General features: G+C 36.9%; 1 pseudogene; it reads right to left on the bottom strand.

The window, feature by feature from the left end:
* Positions 1–15333: 15333 nt before the first annotated feature.
* LOC120090625 lies at positions 15334–21327 on the bottom strand (annotated as a pseudogene).
* Positions 21328–21725: the final 398 nt, after the last annotated feature.

Below are 21725 nucleotides of genomic sequence, written 5' to 3'. Positions count from 1 at the left end.
GTTAACCCTATATCGGGTAGGAGTGAATTCCATCCTGTAAGGCTATGTCCCCAGCTATTCATCTGGTCTTATCCCCAAAATGGGAGGCTTATTGAGTAGTGTTGTTAGACTACTTTCACCGTTTGTAGATAAAAGGATAATCTCGAACAAAAGGAGCTCATAGCTAGCTCAGGATTAAGATTGAGTTAACCTAGGTTATTTAATAAATGAAATAGTCAGTTTTAACAGTAAACAGTCGTTATAAAGAAAACTGACTATTTTCGTGGTTCGATTTATATGCAAACTCATTGCATAGGATGTCCCCACTCACACGTCTCAACATGAACGATCTGTGGATCACATCGTTTGTAGCACTTTACAACTCTTTGTAACAACTACAAAGTGGGTTGCATCCAATAGTGTTACCAGGATGAGATACCCAATTTCATCCATATACTTATTAGACCATTTAGCCTATATACTGTTAACTTGATCCTGTTTATGTCACCACATAAAGTTAAAGGATTCGAACTATAGCCATGGATATGTTTATTGGATTTTTATAATAGAATGCAAAATCAACAACTTCTTATTATTGATAAATAGAATGTTTAACACGAACTGCGAGTTCTAGAACATTCCCAACAACGGCAGTAATTTGCAATTCATTCAATTTAAGATCATCAAACACATGACAAGGCATAACATTGATGAAAGCTCCTAGATCAAGGATAGCATGTCGAATGACTTTATTACCAATAACACAGGGTAAAGTAAACATACCTGGATCTTGGCATTTTTCAAGCATATTACGTATCAGTAGAGCTGATATATTTTTACTTACCACAACCATTCCTTATCCTTACCTATCCTCTTATTGGTGCATAGTTCCCTCAGAAACTTAGCATACCTTGGAATTTGTTGGATCGTGTTCAAGAGAGGAATGTCTATGTGAACCTTTTTAAACATTTCAATCAACTCTTCGTACCTATGTTTCTATTTTGGTCTTGCCAACTAGGAAATAGGGCTTTAGGAATATAAGGTTCAACAGACGATAAAGGAGAAGTACTTAGCTTAGGTGTAGACGAGAGTGCCTCGGATTCAGTCTCATTTTTCTCATTTTTTTCATTAAACTTACCAGATAGAGGTGGGGTGTCTGAAAAGGTTGCAGGTGGTGGAAGCTCCTTAGCACTTTTGAGTGTGATGGTACTCATATTGGCATGGTCTGGTTGGGCAGGTATCTTCCCTGAACCCTTGCTCTCCATCCGACTTACTACAGCAACTAATTGTATGACTTGAGTGCCCAAATTTGCCACGCTTGTCCTGGTTTCTTGCTAAAATTCCCTATTGTCCTGTGAAAATTGGAGAGAGTCCTTTTGCAGTAGTTGGATTTCCTGTTGAAATTTTACAAAGTTCTCAGCCAAGGATTTGACGATATCCTCTAAAGACATACAAGAGGATGACGACGTCGGCTGATAGGAATGATTGGAACTATCATGCCCTTGTCCTTGGCCTCGACCTCCCCATTTGAGATTAGGGTGGTCACACTATCCTGGATTATACACTGGAGCATGGGGATCGTATTTCCTCTGGTAACCTCTAACTGCATTAACTTGGGCTTGAGGACATGCTTTAGATGTGTGTCCTACTGTTCCACAAGCTTCACAAGCCTTCACCTGAGCAACTCCTCCTTGGGCCATCTGTGTCACCAGGGAAGTTAAATTAGATATTTGAGATCTTAATTCTTTTACTTCAGAATTAGCAATTGAATCAGATTCATAAGCCCTGGCTCCAAAATTTTGGTTGTTTTCAGCCATGCGTGAGATTAATTCCTGGGCCTCCCTAGGGTCTTATCAGCAAGAACGCCTCTAGTAGCTGAGTCAATGGAGCTCCTGTCACTAGCAAGTAAACCATTATAGAAATATTGAATCAACAATTGGTTAGAAAACTGGTGATGAAGAAAAGTGGCACATAAACATTTATATCGTTTCCAATATTTAGACAATGATTCACCAATAAATTGTTTAATCCCATAAATATCTTTTCTTATTGAATGGGCTCTAGAAGCTGAAAAAAAAAATTCAAGAAATTTCATTTAAAGTTCATTCCAAGTAGTTATCGACCCTGGAGCCAAGTAGTACAACCAATCCTTAGCATCATCCTATAATGAAAAAGGAAAAGCCCTAAGGTTCAGTTGTTCTTCTGTAACTCCATGGGGTCTCATACTCATACATACCATGTGGAAGTCCTTGATCTGTTTGTGGGGGTTCTCCCTCACATTCCCTTTAAGGCTAGGCAATAGATTGATCAGCTATAGCTTGAGTTCGAACGGTACAGTGGTAGGTGGAAAGATGATGCATAGAGGTTGCTGGTTCATGTCTTACTCTGTCAATTCCCTCAGAGTTTTCTCATGAACTTCCTCTCCCATTGTTCTTGTCGTATCACCAGCAACTTGTTGGTTTCCTTCTTCTACTATTTCTCCCCTGTGCCTTCTTTAGATTCTCCTGTCCTCTTGGTCAATATCTATAATAAAAAAGAAATCTGGACTCCCAGATGAGTGGGTCATAAACCAAAAGTAAGCAAAAACACTCACTTTTTTTTAATATATATATTTGGAATCCAAAAATTTTCCTAGGCTAATTGCCAAGTCTCCTCGAAAATGGCACCAATTTGTTCAGAGGTCTTTTATGGACCCCGAACAAAGGAAGTTTTTGTTTCACTGACTCAAGGCTTATACCATAAATGAAGTAAAGCGGTAAGATCGAGGTTGAATCCATAGAGAGACTAATGATTAGCTAGGATAATCAAAGAATTCCAGGTAATGGGGGTTGGTTGGATTTTTAAATCAATTAACAAGCAATCAAAGAAAACAAGAATGAGTGTGGAAAAGAGATTAAATTCGATTGATGGAAAAACCTTGGGATTTGTATTCATGCTCTTTATTTCTATCATCAGACACTAGTTAATGGTACTAATTTTGTAAACCCCTCAATATTGGGTTGTATGTTCTAAAACTTGCATTTTGTAATGTTAAACATATTCTATGATCAATAAAGTTGTTATTGACGTTTATTCAATAAAACTTTTATTGAATATGTGAATTGCACTTGTAAAGTCTAAATCCTATAAACTAAAGATCCATGGCTATTATTTGAATACATGAACTTTATGTGGAGACATAAGAGTGGCTCAAGTTCAGTAAATAGACAAAACAGTCTATGGTATATAAATCAGGCTGGGTACCTTATTCTGGTAACACTATCGGATGTGGCCCACTCTGTAGTTATTAAAATTTGTTGTAAAGTACTACAAACGAAGTGATCCTGATTTGTTCATGTATTGACATGAGGAGTGAGGGCATCCTATGCAATGAGTTTACATAAGATCGAACAAAGAATTAAGTCACTCTTAATTTATAACGATGTTTATTATTTAAGGCTGACTATTTCAAAGCGATGACCTTGTGTTAGCTCGAAAAAAGAGCTAATATTCCTAGCTTAATTCGGGCTCGTTAGTGGATTTTATGTGTTTATTTCCCTATTTTCTAGGTATCGAGCAACCAAGAGGTAGAATGATTGGTGAAGAATGGGGTTAATTTGAAGCAATTTGAATTTAATTTGAACATCCAGCCTTCAAAGGAGTTGAAAAGACCAAAATGCCATCAAGTTCCACCATGTATGAGGCAGCCATCGAGCATCATCGAGTACCATGGAGTAAAAGGTTGTTGAGTGATGCATTATTTTATGCGATGAAATAATGGTAAGGGTTGCGTTGGTGGAAAATGCATTGAGCGTGCAAGTTTTCTCAGTAAGATCCAAGTATAAATCCTACTGAATTGCCTGGTAAGCCTAGGGTCGAACTCAGGGACTAAGGAAAACACTATGCGATGGTAATTTTTAGATCACTTTGCGGTAACAAATAAATCAAAGAGTTGGTTGGTTTGATGTTTACAGTATAAAATGTATACAGTGGATTTGAGAAGAAGAGTTAATAATCCAGAAGATGCGATGAATATGCAGGGGAACGGGTTGAGAAGGGGTTTAGTTAACAATTCCTAGGATTGCGTTCATGTTATGCGATCATGCTACATACATACAATAACAAATCATCTCTCAATGAAAATGCTACGACTTCTAGTTCTAGAACGCATGTGATATATGCGATGATGTCTATAGGACTTACACATAAGCCTCTATTATTGCCTATGCGATGACAAAGGACACACACACATACAAGGAAACCACATATTACCGTAACTTATCTCTAGGGTGCATGCGATGCATGTTGGCAAACAGAGCTTATCTCTAAGTCCCTATCTCTTGCTTATGTAGATCTAATATTGCTCTCTCGAGTCTAGATTCTATCCTAGCTCTCTCAAGTCTTAGGTTCTTTCTTTAGACTTTCCCTCGAGTAGCTTTAAAGGGTGTTAGGCGCAACATAAGACAAGATGATCGCATGCAATGAAGATCCTAGGTCATGTTAGCTAAGTACTTCTCAACCCATTTGATAGATTTAGCTACTCATGTGTGTTTTAAAGAGAGTGAACAGATGTAGATAAGCAAGTTCCATTTTATAAATATATAATCGAAGTACAGAATGACAATGCGGAATAAGAATAAAGAGCCTGGTAGCAATTTCTTGCTTCCCAAGGCTTTTACACTATCTTTCTCTGCTCTGCTCAAAAGATAATCTTGCTCTTGCAAGAGTCAGCCCTCTCTCTATCTTTCCACGCCCCCTGGGTTCTCTCTCGAGCTGACCAGGATGATCTTCCGGCATCTTTTCCCTTCTCTCGCTTCTACCTTCTAAGTAGGAAAAGTAAGAACACTAAGACTGGGCGAATTAACTTACTGAACGAACTCCTTCACTGAAGATGGCCTTCGGTATTTATAGAGCTTCGAGTTGAAAGGCTTCTTCTCTCTTATGATTGCACTGATGGGATGGCAATAATTCTCTATCCGATGTGCCGAATATTTGTCAACGAAAAGTTGAGTGTACTTGCTATAGTAGGTCATTAATGACTTGTCAACTTAATTCGGAATCAACCGTCATCATCATTCTATCCCATCGTGATTTATTACGCTTTTCACCCAGATGCAGCCACCATGATGCGTCGGCTCTATGTGGCAACCTTCTTGAGTAGATATTCGCGAGCGCAAATGATCGCATAGCCTTCCATTAACGCAATCTCTTAATTCGCTCGAACATTAATTTCTTTGGATCACATTTTCGCCTTGCATCAATGCATTTTCTGCACAAAAATACATAGCTAGCTATTTTAATGCGATGGACACATGCGATTGCAATGTTGTGAACTTAATGCTTTTGGACGCAATGTTGTATATTTTTATCATCGCAATCCTGCATTGTTTTATAACTTTGCGTTGTAATAACGTGCATTTCTGCCTGTTATCATTGAGCTATCAAGAAAACGCTACCGAGTGTACGAGGATCAAGTATCGAGCTATTGAGCATCGAGTAGCGAGTATCTGGCAGTGGACGGATGATACAATGCTATTCCAAACGTCACGGTGCTCTTAATTGCATCATTGGTAGCGTTTCAACGCATCTTGGCACTTCATTCCAACGCTTGATGGTAGAAGCATCAATGTTGCAACGCTTCTTTAGAGCATTGCAACGCTACAATAATTGACGGACATGGAGCTGAGCGTGCAACCTAGCGTTGGACCAAGCATTGGACTGCTTGTCTGACCCTTCCCTCTCGCCACATCAATGTTGCAACGCTATTCCAAGCATTGCTGCGTTGATCACTATAAATATCTCTTTTCAGCTTTAGGTTGAGACATGCTGAATTTTGGAGGAGTATGCTGAAAGTTGGGGTTGAATGCATGGAGGCCAAATCGATGGAAGTCGAAGATAATCTTCATTCTTCTTCTATTCCCTTTAATTTTCAGTATCTTTAGGTTAGTTTTTATTTTATTTTTGGATTATGAACATGGACTGGAATATATCCCGTTGGTTTGTCTATGAATCGATGAGGTAATCTTTTGTTTAGTTCTTGGATCGAACGTTCTTTGTCTTTTGATGAGTTTCTAGTTCTATTTTTATGATTTAATTCCGAATTATGTTTTTCTTGGATCTTGTTTAATTTAGACTTGCTTTTATGTGTTGGATTGGCACCCCTATCATGAACGTATGTCTTAGCTATTTAAATTCAAGCTCGCACACATCCTTGTATCTTCCATGCTTTGAATTTACCCTTGTAGCACATATTAGATAAGCATGCTTAGGTTTTTTTAGGCTGACCATGAATCTTTGCATCGTATGTTTAATCTAGATTTAAGGAACAAATTGATTATTTGAACACAACTTTCCTGACATTTAATCAATATAGTTGAATTCTGAATCTTAATGTATGTGTTTCTTGTTCTTTTTGGCCGCTGAGGACCCAATGGCATCTAGGAGTATGTAGGTTAGTTAGGGCACGACTTTCCAGCCTCAACTACGAATTAGGACGCATGATCGATTCAGATTAATTGATTTTTGGGCTTTAGAGATTAGTTAATTCGCATCGATTGAGTAGCTATGCATGCATAATTTGAATATATAATACATTGGTTGAAAACAATGATTTAATTTACATTGAATGACTATTTAATTCGAGAACTAAATGAATCCATTACCGTTTCATATATCCATTGCTCTTTACTTCAATTTCACGCATGTCATCTCTTCCACATCAAAACCCCCCATTTATCACTCTAGTTAGAAAATTAACTTAACGAAACCAATCACGCTTCTTTACGGATCGACTCGGACTTACCATTGTGCTACGTCTTTGTAGTAATAGGAGTAGGTGCGGTAATTAGAAATTTTCTTTTGTTTCAGTTTGGAGTCGAATTAACGACATCGATTCTCGAGCCTGAACACCTAGGTAACTTGACCTTAATCCTGAGCTGACTATGAAGTCCTGTTTATTCGGGATTATCCTTAGATTTACATGGGTGATGGTTGGCTCAACAAAGACGGCTCAATAAGCCTCCCATTTTAAGGGTAAGACCAGGTAGATAGCTGGGGACATAGGGTGAAAGACGAAATTCACTCTTACCTGATTTTAGGGATAGTAGAGAGGTTGTTCCCTTAAGTGCTGATTCTAGATCTTGAACAAGGGGCCCCACCCTCTCATTGGCCCGAGAGGGACTTAGTGTAGTGATTGGATAACAAACCAATTGTTCATTAGAGGATCAATGGGACTTAAAGAGCAATATGTAATCTTGGGGGTAAAACAGCTTTTGACCCAGCCATTATTACGAACAACCTGTGAAGGGTTGACTTACTAATCATGGTTATATCGATTGGACATAATATATCTATAGTGAGGGGAGTGCAACTACTGGGCTTTAGTGGAGTGACCCGGTAGTTAATGAATGCTGATTAATTAGGTTAAAGATTTTAGCCGATTAATCGTGGATCGCTGGAGCCCATGATCTGTAGGTCCATGAGTTCCTTCTATTAGCTTGCATCGGACTAAACCCAGTGTATTGAACGATTTGAAGTGTTCAAATTCGGTTTTTGGAGTAAAGCATTAAATATATATGATATATTTAACCTAATGTTTAACTGTGAATTAAACATAACGAGAGAGAAAATAGGAGATATTTAAATAAGATTTAAATATCAAGATTATGAATAATGATTCATATAAATTTGGATTAGTGTTGGATTTAATATTAAATTAAATTATTGAATTAATTATTTAATATTAATTTGATTTTAAAATTTATTATTAGAATTAATTTTTGAAATTAAATGGATTTGGTGAAAATTGCATTAAAAGTCAAATTGTTGACTAGGTAGAAAATGCAATGGAAGTCAAATTGTGGATTGTTGATTTTTTAAAATAAAAAAGTCATGTTTATTGATTTTGGACTTTGAGAGTCAAACTTTGACCAAGTTAGTGGAAAGATCCAACATTTGTGAGTGGGAAATGTCATGGCTAAGTGTTGTCTTCATTTGAAGACACTTGTCCTACTAAATCTCACTTTTTGAGTTAGTGGATTTATTAGTGTCAAATTCTCAACAAAATCAAAGTTGCATGTTTACATGTAATGGTCTTTAAAAGGAGTGTTTAATGCTTTTTAAGACCTCTTGGCCATAGTGGGATTAGATGAGATTATATGATAATCTCATCCATTTTTCTCTCAAAGCTTTAGCCTTTTCCTCTCCAAACTAGTCATTCACTAGATTCCACCATCTCGTTCTAAGGCTAGAGAATAGTCAAAAAGACTCTCGTGGTGGTCTACGAAACATTCGTGAGGATATTGGAGTTGATTTGGAGGATTCAAAGACTACAAAGGTTGTATTCTTTTCCCTTTTACTTGTTTGATTGCATGCATGCTTATCTTTATAATTAATCTAATTAGAGTACTTTAGATCCATTTTTCTTCCACTGCGCATGTGTTCGTTCCTTCAATTGGTATCAGAGCATGCTGAAAGTAATCATTTTTTGGTTAATTTATAAGCATATGGTGTGTTCTGATTCATGTTATGAATGTTGTGTGTTAAAATGGATAATTTCGGTTTTGGCATTCGTTTTTCATCAAGGGTTGTAATAATTATTGTAATTGTCCGCTGTTTTATGGGCTTTGTTGTATGGCAAAGGGTCTGTAAATTTGCTAGAGTCATTAGAGTCAAAATTAGGCTGTAATTGCCCGATTCTGGCAAAGAGGATAGCTCCAATTTGGTGAAAAATGGCACACAGACCTGAATTGGCCTCCCAAACCTAGTTTACGACCCGACCCGGAAGATGCTTGACCCGTGAGGGAGTGGTTGTCACATGTGGGTGCTCCCAGATGCGAAGACTCGCCCTTCGACCCGACCCGGTGCTCGCTTCAAGATCCGCGCCTAGCCAAGCCCCCTTCCGCCCGCGTCCAGCCCTAGCTCTTTGCACAGCCCAGTCGAAGTCTGCACCCGCACCTCAGCCCAGCCACGTCTGCCCTCCGTCCGACCCGCTTTAGCTGACCCGTGCCCAAGTGCAGCTCCAGTCGACCCGCGTGTGCCTGGTGGTGGTGGCTCAGTCGGTCCAGATGGTCTGGACTGGTTCGGTTCAAGCTGGTTTGACCAGTTTTGGGCGATTTTTGGTTTTTTTGGTTTTTGAAGTCGGTTCAAGGGTTTTTCAAGCCATTCGAAGTGTTCGGAGGCTGCTCGAGGTTGTTTTTTGCTTATTATTGTAATAAGTGCAGCTTTTAGCTAGCTTAGGATGCCAAAACCGGTACATTTTAGTGTGTTTATTTAATTATGCATTGTGAATGTATGAATTAAATAATTTATCTATTGTGTGCACATTGTATGCCATGTAGATTTAAAATCCCACCATAGGATAAGCATGTAGCATGCATTGCAAGTATATTATAAGTGTTATAATATATAAAATGTATGTGTAGGATTCCATGGCTTTTGATATAAATTGTTATATTGATGCATGGAATGAATGTTTACATAATGATTATATAAAATCATGTTATGGATGCAAAGCTTGTCTATTATTTTATAAGTTGTTATAAAATTGGATTAGACATTAAAATCCATAACAAAGATAAGTTGCATGCTCACGTAGGTTAAACCACTTGTTTTAATAGTTAAAATAGGTCAACATCTTGTAAACTACTGTTACAAACTCAACCGGTATATAATTTTGCCTAAGACTGGGGGTACTTAAGTTGACGGTCTACGAAACACCTCCTACATGGGGATTATGACTGAATAATTGAGCATTGTTAACTAGTTTTATGAGCACACGTGAGTGGTGTAACGGTGTTAAAATTGGTTTCTCACCTAGACATCGTAGGTTAAATCCAATTATAAGCATTATACTTGGATAAACCACATAGACTTAGATTGTTTAATTAGCTGGAACATTCCTAAGTAAAGGTTTACCCAAAAACAAGTAGAACACTTCAGTGGGAGTTTAATAACATATATGATATATTGTTAAAATGTTTCAGTGGAAATTTAATAATGTCTATGATATGTTATTAAAACACTTCAGTGGGAGATTAATAACATATGCGATATGTTGTTTTCAGCTCTTGTTTCCCTAAGAGTTCACATCGACATTCATGCAACACTTCATGTCACCCTGGAAGTGACCTACATTCGGAAAGTGTTTGCATGAATCGAGATTAAGGTGAATAGGGAAAGTTTTTCATAGTAAAATCAAAGACATGATGATTTGATTTTAATTCTCACGTCTCTAAAGAGTTCACACTGTGAGGTTCGTGTGATACTTCGTGTCACCCTGGGAGTGACCTTCATTCGGAAAGTGTTTGCATGGGTCAATATCAAGGTGAATAAGGGGAAGTTGTTCATTGTAAAATCAAATATGTGATATATTGGTTTCAACTTTCACGTCCCTAGGAAGTTCACATGGTGAGTTCATACGACGTTTCGTGTCACCCTGGGAGTGACCTCCATTCGGAAAGTGTTTGTATGGGTCAAGATCAAGGTGAATGGGGGAAGTAGTTCATACTAAGTGGGTGAAGGATATGCGTCAACGTGTCCTACGATCTCTTCCATTGGTTTGGGGCGTGAGATTCCTATGTTGAGCCTGCTGGTTAGCTTTACGCGGCCCTTGCTAGTCGTTTAACAACGACTATCCCCTCAAACGGTTGTAACATGGGATTCAGAACAACTCAAATCCAAAAATGGATTTGATTTCTTAGGTCCTTTCCCAACTTTGACTCTCCAATTCGGTAGCATCGTTGGGGCCGCTAATCTCTAAGATCTAAAAATGGAGGGTTACACTTACAGAATTACTAAGTGTTAGTAAATTTATGATCGAAAATGGTAGCTAAATGACTATCAGAATATGAGTTATTCTAGTGATAGTATTTAGTCAAGAATGTCTTGCTTTAGTGAAGGAGTATTTGACTGCCCCCTCGGTAGCACTTATTCTAACTCACTATAGTATCGTTGCAAATAAAACAATGAAATTTGGGTACATTATTACTTTGCTAAAATTTCATTGAGTTTAGAAGCAATTCACAAATTAGAATTTGTTTATAATTTCTGCATGTTGAATTCTTCAAATTTACTCACTTCTGACACTTTTAACAGTAAATCAACATGGAAATCGAATATACTAGCAAATTGATGACTTAGACTATGTTTTAATAAAGGAATTTTCTCTATCTCCCGATTCTACTACTTACCAGAAAGCACAAACAAACTAAGTATGATTTACTTGTCATTGAGACGTGCTTGGTGGAAAATGATAAGTTCACCTGAATAATGGATTCAGGAGCCGCTAATCATATTTGTACTTTTGCTCAGGAAACTAGCTCCTAGAGACAACTTACAGAAGGTGAAGCAACCTTTAAGGTAGGGACCAGGAAGGTTGTTTCGGCTAAAACAGTGGAAGATATAAAGTTATTTATTGGAGATAGACACATTTTACTTGAAAATGTTTTTTACATTCCTTTTATGAAAAGGAATTTAATTTCTATCTCATGTTTGCTAAAACAAATTTACAAAGTTTCTTTTGAATATAATGAAATGTTCATTATGTGAAAAGGTAAGATAGTATGTTCTGCAAATCTAGAGAATTATTGGGATTGATGTCCTAATTCTCTCGGAGTCTCGTTGTTTTGTAAAGATACACATTGTTTAATGAATAAAATAAGTGTTTAATTCTGGCATTTACTCATATCCAATAAACAAAACTCCTTGGTTATCTTATGTGAACTTGCATGTATATGTGATATACAAGTGGATCATGCCTTAAGTGATAACCTAAATTGGTCTGTAGTATAAGGATTAAGGTACGATACCTGATCCTAGTGACACTATGGATACGACCTGCTTTGTAAAGGTTTGCAAGTGTTGTAAACTACTACAGATGGTAGATCCTGACCATTCACGTGGAGACGTGCAAGTGGGGGAATCCTACACAAAGAGTTTGAATAAGACATGGACCACGAGATTACTAGACTCTGTATATAACGTCGTTGATACTAGAGACTTGCATCTCACTAAAATGACCATAGGTGATAGACCTCAATCCTGAGTGTTTTGGGAACTTCTACCTTTGAGGGCGGTCCTTTGATTAGTATGAGTGAGAGTGGCCAGATTGCCAACTCAACATGCCTACCTTTTTGGAGACTTGCCTGATCTGGGAGCTGGGAACTCAATCCACAAGATGGAATTCACTCCTTTCCTAAAGCAAGGATAGGTAGAGAGATTGCTCCCTTAAAGGTTGATTCCAGGGCTTGAATATAGTGGCCACAACTTCTCTTTGGAAGAGAAGACTTGGTCATAGTAAGACTATGACTTATGTTCATTAGAGGGATTAGTGGTACTTAAAGAGACAGATGTAACTATAGAGGCATAACAGTTATTGGCCCAGCTGTACTTACAAGCGATATGTGAAGGGTTGTTACACTGTTGATTGGTTAAGATGGACACGTAATATATCTGTGGTAAGAAGAGTTCAGCTGTCGGTCATTAGTGGAGTGCTTGCCAGTTAACGGATGGTAGATCCTGTGACTAAAGAGTTTAGTCAGTTATTCACGTATCGTTGGAGCTTCGAGCTACAGGTCCATCAGGTCCCCTTGGTAGCTCAATAGATTCAGTTGAGGATCAATTCTTGGTGTTGATTTGAAAAATTCATATTGACGAGAGGTATTTTGATTATATATGATATAATCGATATGATGTATGAGATACATCTAGTGGAGAATTGATGTAAATGAGATTTACATTAAGTACCATGGAATAGAAAAAGAACTATGGTTTATATGTTTCATGAGATGAAATATTAAAACTATAGGTTATAAATATAGTATGATAAATTGGTTATCATTTATATTTATAATAATATTAATTATTGGATAATTAATTATTTTTCTTTAATAAACAATTGAGTGGGTGGTTATTGGATTTTTATGGTAACCGTGAGTTAAAAGGAAAATTGTTTTCCTAATTTTAGTAAGAATTGTAAAAGGTTTTACAAACGTTGAAAAATTGTTTTTGAGATTTTCTCTCGCAAAAAGAATCTAATGGAGTTGTCAAGTAAATATAGATTTACTAGATGACAGCTTGGGTGAGCTAAACGATCGTGCAGTATTTACTAAATGACAGCTTTCCCAAAGTAAACGATTGTGTAGTGTGTGTAGGCGACAGTTACTGAGCTATACGATGAGATAAATGATCGCATAGCTTTTACTAGACGATCACTTAGCTTTAGCTAAACGATTGGGTAGACCTATAAGATAGGTCTCCACCATCTCCCACTTGCCCAGTCGTGTACACGATCAGTGTTTTCTCCTTCGTCTACCTCATACCAAGTCTGAACAGAGCCCACCCTCTAAATTCTCACATCGAGAATACCAAGGTAACCTTCTTGGTGGTGTCATACTCAACTCGACACCGTTGAGGTTCTGTGGAGGCCGTTCGTATTCTTGCTGGAGAGTTCATGATCGAGGTGATCGCTGAGGACGAACGCGAAATGTTCATGCGGTGTTGCAGTCGTGTTTGTAACGACCCGACTTCCTAGGACTCAAGCTATGCCGTTACTAAACACATGCATGCATGAAAGTTAAAACGATATCCTTTTTATTATGAAATAAAAGCTAAATAAATAAGGTAACTTAAAAGATATTTATTCAATTCAAGTATTAAAATCAAATGATAGGGTAACCATAAGTCATAAATGGAAATAAATAAGTTTGAAAAAAAAAAATCTCAAATGATAAGTTTCAAATGTCAAGACCAAAAATTAAAAATATAATATAACTCTTAAAACATGAGCCGAAGCATTAAAAACGGTCCCTAGTTGCTTGTTCATGGATTCCTCTTGTCATTAATAGGTGCGTCCCTACCCTTACCTAAAACATAAACATGAGAAATGATGAGTATAAAATACTCAGTAAGTAACCCCACTACTAGGTCGGGCTAGGCATCTATGTTCTCTAGATGCCTACCCCTGGTGGAACATAAAAATGCTCTAGTCCTCATGGAACACATACATACATGAAAAACTAATTTTTATCCTACTGTAGTTAAGTATGACCACTACCTCTGGTGAATCTCGAAGGAAACCCAACCCCTGGTGCATCCCGAAGGAAACACAACCTCTAATGAATCCCGAAGGAAACACAACCTCTGGTGAATCTCGAAGGAAACACAACCTCTGGTGAATCCCGAAGGAAACANTGAATCCCGAAGGAAACACAACCTCTGGTGAATCTCGAAGGAAACACAACCTCTGGTGAATCCCGAAGGAAACACAATATCTGGTGAATCCCGAAGGAAACACAACCTCTGGTGAATCCCGAAGGAAACACAATATCTGATGAATCCCGAAGGAAACACAATCTGGTAAATCCCGAAGGAAACACAATCTAGTGAATCCCGAAGGAAACACAATATTTGGTGAATCCCGAAGGAAACACAATTTGGTGAATCCGAAGGAAACACAATATCTAGTGAGCATCTAACTAATTAGTAAAGATACTATCACATTCTCAACATCACAAGTATCACAACATGGTTCTATAACATACATATACATCTCAACATCATGGCTCTACAACATACATATATGACTCAATATCCTCATATCAAATACAACCTCATGGAATCAAGTATCATCTCATGCTAGCATGCAAGTATCTACGTGCACAAATAAATCTTTCAGATCATTATACAAGAACATACATTGGTCATACTATACTATCTGTCTATCATGCTATCGTTCTATCATAATATTCATCTATCAGCATATATCTAGTGTCTGGCCCGTGGGGCAGTTCCAGTAGTAAGATTACTTACCTCGACACTAGATTCAGATATCGATCCAAGCAGCAGTCTTCAATATAATCAATCTTTGAATTCAATTCCCCAACGAAGCCTGAGCAACAACCACGCTCAATATTCCAATCTCTAAATTCTTCCTTCAATCAGACCCGACTTCCAACTTTTAATCCTTTTCTCCCATAAAATTTTCAATTAACAAAAAATTTAACTCACCCCCTTCCACAATGAAATTAATTCTTGACATTCATTTCAAATTAAATGTGTGTGACATAACCCCCTTCCAAAATGAAATTAATTCTTGACATTAATTTTAAATTAAATTTGTGTAACATAACCCCCTTCCAAATGAAATTAATTCCTGCCATTAATTTCCAAATTGAATAATTTCAATGTCAAAAATTAAATTCCCGCAATTACACTTAAGCCCAAAAATTCCAAAAATACCCTTAATGAATAAAAATTAATGAAATTACATAAATAATAAAAATTCGGGGTGTTACATTCTTCTCTCCTTAAAGAACTTTCATCCTCGAAAGTTCATTCCTGAAAAAGTTCTAGGTACTGGGTTTTCATCTCATCCTCTCATTCCCAAGTGGCCTCCTCGAACTGGTGATTCTGCCATAAAATCTTTACAACTGCTATTTCCCTATTGCGTAACATCTTCACCTCTCTGGCGAGAATCTGCACAGGCCTCTCTTCATAACTCAAGTTGCCATTCAACCACAATGGCTCAAAGTCAACTACATGGGACGGATCTGTTACATACTTTCTCAGCATCGAAACATGGAAGACATTATGAACTGAAGAAAGTGATGGAGGCAATGTTAATCGTTAAGTTACCAGACCAATTCGCTCTAAGACCTTGAAAGGTTCAATGAACCTCAGGCTTAGCTTTTCTTTCCTTCCAAACCTAAAAATGCCTTTCATAGGTGTCACCTTTAAGAACACTTTATCACCAGTCTCAAATTCTAGGTCCTTACGTCTCACGTCGAGCGTTGATCTTCTGTATTGCCCCATTCATGGCTTGCACTAGCTCAAGTCCTAGAAATTTCCTCTCTTCTACCTCATCCTAACACACAGGAGACCTGCAGCTCTTCCCATAGAGAGCTTCAAACGACAACATGCTGGTAGCTGGATAACTATTATTATGCTAAGTCCATCAAATGCAAGTGAGAGTCTCAACTCTCTGAAAACTCTACCACACAAGTTCACAACATATCCTCCAATGTCTGGTTCAAACGTTCTTTCTGACCATCAGTCTGTGGGTGAAAAGTTGTACTAAAATCCAATCAAGTATCCAATGCTAACTAGAGACTCTTCCAAAAACTAGATGTAAAACGAGGGTCACTATTTGACATAGCTGAAACTAGTATCAAAAGAGGTGTGACGACCCCTTCCATATATAACTATGAAACTTAAGATGCTGAAAACCGACAATACTTCAACACGTTCAAGCTAAGAACTATGAAAACTGTCATGAGCTTAAGAAAATCTTATCCACTAAAAACATATATCTGAGCTTACCATTCTGTTGTAGGGAAAACTTCATATGTGTAGTGGAGAGATTTGTCATGCTATATAATGCGTCATCTGAAGATACGTACTAGAACAAATCTGATCAACTGAAAACTTCTTCTACTCTAAAAGCGCCGACTGTGATGTCTTTCTTAGGGTCTACATGTCTGAGAATAACTCTATCTAATTAAGTCTCATATTCATGAGAAACTCATCATGAGACTCTATACTATCATGGGCTATAAAACTTTATTGAGCCAATCCTCATATTATTCTTTAACCTTAAAACAACCACATATAATTACTTAGACCCTGTTGTGGATGAGTCTAAAATTCCCTCTGAAAATGAGGTTTTGAAGTCCCTAGATGCTAAAGCATCAGTCAATTGATAACACATTTCCATAACCTCATAATAATCGTAATTGATCTATGAAGTTAGTTTTTACGATAAAAGCTTCTTGATTCATAAGTCATAGCTTGAATTACTCATACTGCCTAGAGCTAGTTAACTCATTCCCCATGCAAGGGAAAACATACTATCCTGCACTACTCTAAACCCACCTACAGCAACTTCTTGTTATCAACTCAACTTTATTACCAATCTATCCCTTACGCCAATGGTGATATTGGAAGATCCAACTTACTTACTTTTGTGCATATACCACTTTTGTCTACCTCAAGTTGGATTAATTTCCTTTTTCAATCAAATTGATGGTCTTTCTAGTTCATGTTTTGAACTTGCACACTATGTCAAAATCCCTTAAATCTTACTAATGCCATTAATGGTTTACCTTTTAACTAATGAAGCCTCAACATACCATGTCAATAGTTCTTAAACATCTACTGTTACTAGTAACTCCATTTTAGCTTATCCTTTCTCAACCTTTTATTTCGGTAACAAATTCTTATGTTAAAGCAAAGTTCCAGATCAATCACCTATATAAGCTATCTTTCCATCCACCATCCAACTCATATTCTCCTAAAGTTCCATATGATAATGAGATATTTTTCTTTTACACCAAAAAAAATTCCTTGTAACCCCTCATATCATGCCTCCAAAACATACTTAACTAGGAGTTTTGAACACATCAAATTCCTTTCTCTTTCAAAAGAGTAACTTTCTTGAATACTTTTTTTTTTCCATTTTCCAAGGGGACATAATCTCTTTAATAAAGTATATTTTATTTAACTCCTCCATAAGTCTTATCTCTATCACTAAGAATTTTCATCTTATAGAATCCTCCTTTGCCAATTTTCATGCTTTTAAACTCCAAAAGACTTTCATTTGTTCAAATTTGTCCAACTTTGATCTCCTCATCACAATAAGGCTATGGATTTAATTAATCTAGGCACTCTAAAATAATCCTTCAACCCAAACAAATAACACGTTGCTTTATCCCCTTTAATTCTAAACTCATGTCCAACTATTTTGGCTTCCTTTAATGACATCAACTTAGCTGATATTCCAAAAGAATCCTTCATATCACTACACATACTTTACCTAGTCCATCAAGTCGTAGTATGACCAAAGTGATTATGACTTATTAATCATTTCCAAAATTCCTCTAAAAATGTTTGGTTTTAATATCTCAGAACCTTTAATAAATCCGTAGTCTCTTCTTTTTCTCCTTCTTATCCATAAAACAACTTTTAACCTTATACTTGAGTACGTGGCCTGTGAAGGAATTTATTTATACTAACACCAATTGCACTACTCAACAAAAAAACATAACACTAGTCCTTAATGAATTCTTATCTAGACAATTTTATTCCTTGGCTTAAATATTTAAATACCTTTATTCCAAAAATTGTCATAACTCTACATAGTTTCATCAACCTTTAAGATCTCTGAACTGAGGTATATATTTTTTTGTTCCAAACACAATTTTCATGAGATAAACTAGTGCCAAGTGACCTCATAATTTTATTTTTTTCTCCTTTTGTAGCATCGTACCTAAATAATCCGCTTATAATAACTTCTAATGAGTCACTGACCTAGCATTAGAATATCACTATTGCATTTAAGCTAAACAAATATTTTAACGCACAACTATCATAAAACTTTTAATTGATAAGACATACCTGGCGATGACGAGGAATCCGTTCATGGGTCATAGGGACAATCTGGACTTACATAGTAAGTCAGTCTATAGAACCCAAAACATGGCTTTGACGATCTTTTTGTAAACACGAGGCTTGTCAACATTCTGTTCAAAGACATAAGATTTGATCGTAGTATTAAATCTTATATTCCAAGATCTAAAATCTTGTTTCAACCCATAAATGGATTTTTGAAGCTTACAAACCTTTTGTTCTTCACCCTGTGCAATAAACCCCTCTGGTTGAGCCATATAGATACTTTCTTCAAGATAGCCGTTTAGAAAGGCTGTCTTGACATCCATCTGCCAAATTTCATAGTCATAAAAGGTGGCATCTGCCAAATTTCATAGTCATAAAAGTTGGCAATGGATAAGAGTATTCTAATCAACTTAAGCATGGCAACGGGAGAGAAAGTTTCTTTATAATTCACTCACTCTCTCTAAGTATAACCTTTTGCCACAAGTCGAGCCTTAAAAGTCTGTACTTTACTAGTTTGGTCTCGTTTTCTCGTGTAGATCCACTTACAACCTATTGGTTTTACATCATTTGGTTGATCTACAAATTTCCAGACAGAATTGAAGTACATAGACTCCATTTCGAGGTCCATGGCTTTAATCCACTGATCACGATCCACATCTTTCATCGCCTGTTTATAAGTCGATGGATCCTTTGTGCCGTCATCAGGTATGATGACTTGTGTTTCTGTTAAACCCAAGTAACGGTCAGGCTGATGAACAACCCTCCCACTACGTCGAGGCATTCTCAACTCTTAAGAAGGATGTCACTGACCTGATGTACTAGTTTTATCTACTACTTTAGTAGATGAACTAGCTTTATCTGTAGCGTCTTTGGAAATTTCATTCAATACTAGTTTACTGCGAGGTTGATGACTTCTTATGTGGTCTTCCTCTAAGAATGTGGCATTTGTCGATACAAATATCTTATTCTCTTGAGGATGATAAAATAGACCACCCCTTGTTTCCTTTGGATAACCTACAAATAGGCATAATTCTGAACGATGTTCCAATTTCTTGGGATTTTGTACCAACACATGTGTTGGGCAACCTGCATATCTCTAAAAGGAATCAGGCAATTGAGCATAGCTCATCATAGAGCGAACCATATCTAAGAAGGTTCGATTTCTTCTTTCTGATACACCATTCTGCTGAGGCGTACTAGGTGCAGAAAGTTATGACTAGATCCCGTTTTCTATCGAATAATCTTGGAATTATATGTCCATATACTCTCCACCTCAATCTGATCGAAGTGTCCTTATTGTTTTACCTAGTTCATTCTCAACTTCAGCCTTATATTCTTTGAACTTTTCAAGAGAATCAGACCTGTGATGAAGCAGGTAAACATGACCATACCTTGAATAATCATCAATAAAATTGATGAAATATTCATACCCACCTCGAGCCTTGACATTCATTGGTCCACAAAGGTCTGAATGTACGAGCTCTAAGGGTACTTCGGCTCTGACACCTTTTCCAGTAAAAGATCTCTTGGTCATCTTTCCTTCAAGACAGGATTCACATGGAGGTAAAGAGTTATCTTCTAACTGACTTAAAAGTCCATTCTTGACCAATCTCTCAATCCTATTGAGATTTATGTGACCAAGTCTTAGGTGCCATAGATAGGCGTTGGAAGAAACCTTTTGTTTTTTATTCTGAGTTTCTAATGTTCTTAAACATTTCAGTATTTAAAACAACATTTGCTCTAGTTGTCTTAACTTATATAAGTTGTCTTTAAGTGTAGCAGAACAAATTTGAATACCTTTACAAAAAATGAATGCTTCATTTATATTAAAAGATATTGTATATAATTGTTCTATAATACAAGCGATAGATATCACATTCCTCTTCATAAGAGGTGCATACCATTTTTAAGTACTAGATATCTATCTTCAAAAAACAACTTCAGATCTCCCACTGCTTCAGCTGAGACAACCTCTCCTGTTCCAACTTTGAGGGTTATCTCACCTTCTTCAAGCTTTTTCCAAGAACTAGTTTCCTGAAACGAGAAACAAATATGATTAGTGGGCTCCTGAATCTAGTATCCAGTTGAAGTATCATATTCCACTAAACATGTTTCAACGACCAGTAAATCATATTTACCTTATGCCGTTTTCTCAGCTTTCTTCTCTGCAAGGTACTTCGGACAATTTCTTTTCCAATGCTCATTTTGGTTACAGTGGAAACATTTTCCTTTATCTATATCTTTCTTTCCCTTCTTTATCTTGGGAGCCTGCCCTTTTCCCTTCTTTTTCATTTGAGCTTTAGAGGGTCCAGCTTTGGCTTTAGAGGACGATCCTCTTAAAATCTTTTTCTTAGTGGTAGCAACATTTGCTTCCACTTCCTTCCCCTTACCTAAAGTAAGGTTTTGGAATTGCTGGTGCTCGTTAAGAAGGGTAGTGAGGTTAAATTCTATCTTATTTAAAGACACATTTGTCTTGAAAGGTATAAAACTCTTCGGAAGAGATTGTAAGATAAAGCTAACCTGGTTAGCCTCATCAATGGGTCCGCCATTTACTTCAGCGATATTGAAGTACATCATCATGCCCAAGACATGTTCTCTAACAGAGGTCCCCTCCTTCATCCGCTTCGTGTAAATGTGTTTAATTGCTTCATGTCTAAGGGACCATGATGGTTGCCCAAACATTTCTCTTAATAAATCTATTATCTCTTTAGCCGTAGCTAAGGATTCATGTTTCTTTGTCAAAACATCAGACATGCTGGTAAGAATGTAATCGCAGGCCTTTTCATTGGCTTTGACCCATCAATCGTATGCTTCCTGAATAGTTTGGTTAGCCTTTAAGGCTGGGGCTTGAGGACAATCCTCAGTTAAGAAAAATCTTAAATCATCAACTACAAGTATTGTGTTTAGATTTGATTTCCATGTTGAATAATTATCACCGTTAAGTTTCTTGGAAGCTAAGAGTTGAATTATTGGGCTATTCATGCTGAAAAAGATAAATATATTCTTTTAGAAAAAACTATAATCACAAAGAAACCAATTTAATTTAGCAAAAACTAATAATGTACCCTTCATTATTATATTTTGCAATGATATTTCAAAAGTTTAGAGTAACCTCCACCGAAGGTCAGTCGATTATTCCTCTTTTGAACCAAGACAATCTTGACTAAATGCTAACCCCAAAATAACTCTTTATTCTTATAGCACTTTAGTTATCGTTACTTTGGTCGAGAATATACTAACATCTTATTAATTCTTGTAAGTGTAACCTTCCATTTTTGGATTTCAAAAACTAGAATCAACATGCTCCTGAAAGTGGAAAGTCAATATGAAAACTGATCTAAGAAAGCCTATCCAGATTTGGAGTCCGTAGTGTTCTGAAT

Source organism: Benincasa hispida, chromosome 11, assembly GCF_009727055.1.
Source record: "Benincasa hispida cultivar B227 chromosome 11, ASM972705v1, whole genome shotgun sequence".
NCBI classification, from domain to species: domain Eukaryota; kingdom Viridiplantae; phylum Streptophyta; class Magnoliopsida; order Cucurbitales; family Cucurbitaceae; genus Benincasa; species Benincasa hispida.
This window is presented reverse-complemented; position numbering and strand designations above follow the sequence as displayed.